The sequence below is a fragment of the Nuphar pumila genome, chromosome 8 (assembly GCF_984573655.1).
Source record: "Nuphar pumila chromosome 8, dmNupPumi1.hap1.1, whole genome shotgun sequence".
Taxonomy (NCBI): domain Eukaryota; kingdom Viridiplantae; phylum Streptophyta; class Magnoliopsida; order Nymphaeales; family Nymphaeaceae; genus Nuphar; species Nuphar pumila.
The window spans coordinates 20,944,746-20,946,362 of record NC_143256.1 but is presented as its reverse complement, the minus strand read 5'-3'; the positions used below and the strand labels follow the sequence as shown (position 1 = coordinate 20,946,362).

The 1,617-nt window shown below is 40.8% G+C and overlaps 1 non-coding gene across 1 annotated transcript; it reads right to left on the bottom strand.

Moving 5' to 3' along the window:
• On the bottom strand, nucleotides 1–86 carry TRNAM-CAU (transfer RNA methionine (anticodon CAU)). The gene is given in 2 exon segments: nucleotides 1–36; nucleotides 49–86. It is a non-coding gene; the product is annotated as a tRNA-Met (tRNA).
• Nucleotides 87–1,617: the final 1,531 nt, after the last annotated feature.

Sequence of the window (1,617 nt, the reverse complement as noted above, 5' to 3'; positions counted from 1 at the left end):
TGGGGTGAGAGAGGCTCGAACTCTCGACCTCAGGATCACTCTTTTAACTATGAGACCTACGCGCTAACCAACTGCGCCACCACCTCAGATTTATAGAGATTGAAGAACTATAATATTTTGATACAATGTTAAGGGCTTGGAACTAACTTTTGAAAGGTAGCTTGTCTCGCTGAGAGCAGAAAAGGTGATCTGTCAAATCACATTAAGAAAGTGATCTGACATCTTCACCGTCCATTGCTTCATCCCACAAGGACCTCATGGTCCTTGCTTACACTGCGGACGGTGAGGATGCCAAATCACTGTTCTAAAAGTGATTTGGCAGATCACTTGATCAAAATCTCCTCAACCTTTTCCATAAGTTCAAAAAAAACTTCCAATTTTTCTACCGATTGATAGAACTTGTCATCTGATCCTACCTGGATCACCGCATCACCGTAATTTTTTCCTCAAGTCTGTTGCCATGTTACTGCATACTGCATAGTAAGGCTCCAAACAGGTCAGATATGGGTCGGGTCAAGTTGACCAGACACTAGATCCAACTTTCCATAAGTGGATCCGTTTTTTATATCTGACTAACAACCCAGGTAGGATTTCGGATCTGGATATGATCTGATCCCCTCTGTCGCTGGACCTGCAGAAAACAGATAAAACGGGTTGGAGCACGCGCACATTTACCTGTTTTCAGATCTATATATTTATCTGATTCTGAAGATGATTTAACTAAGCCCATAATTATTTGTCTCAAATCCAGCCTTCTTGTAAAAATGGGCATGATTTTTATGGATCACATCTGCTCGAATTACATTTGGTCGGGTCCTAATCGGATAAAGATCTAACCCACTTGCACCCCTACTGAATAGTGAACGTTTTCTTTGTTTTCCATAATTGGATCCCCTACTCTAGACCCTACTGGATTTTAACGTGATTTATTGTTGAGATGGTGTGGTCAATAGCAAGCGTGGGCTTTTTAGCATCATTCCGGGGTCGCCTGCGTGGCCAGGGGGGTGGTTGTGAGGGTGCTAAGATGAAGGCACCGGATCAAACTCCACTGGCACAACGTAGCTTTCAGAGGTGGGCCACCTAAGGCGGGGTGATCATGCGCCCACATCCGACCCGGGTTTTCCTTGTAGAAGACGGGGTGTTCACAGAGAGAGACTCAAACTTTTGGGTTTAGGGGGTAAACTCCCAATCCATGAACCATAGTGACAAACGTTAAAAACAGCAAAATCTTGTTTTTTCAAAAACTCGTGAGAATTTAAAAAAAAAATCATAAATCTTGCATTTTTTTGGCAATAAAAAAATAAATTTAAAATATAAAAAGTATTTTTTATCAGAAAATATTAGTAAAAATTAAACAGTTTTTTCATGATAAATAGCCGTTTAAAATGTAAATATCGTGTTTAAATTGTGGTATTTATGTTTTTTCATAAATCTCATGATATTTTGAAAATCTCGCGAGAAATTGTTGTTTCGGGCAATTTCTCGCGATATTATCGCGAGATTTTCATAGGGCATAGGGTAGTTAGACTGATAGATCTATATTATTTTACCCAGGGGTGTCAACCTGTTGGGTTTGGTTCGGACCCAGCTGGAAGCAGATCTGGCCCCGATTCTCAG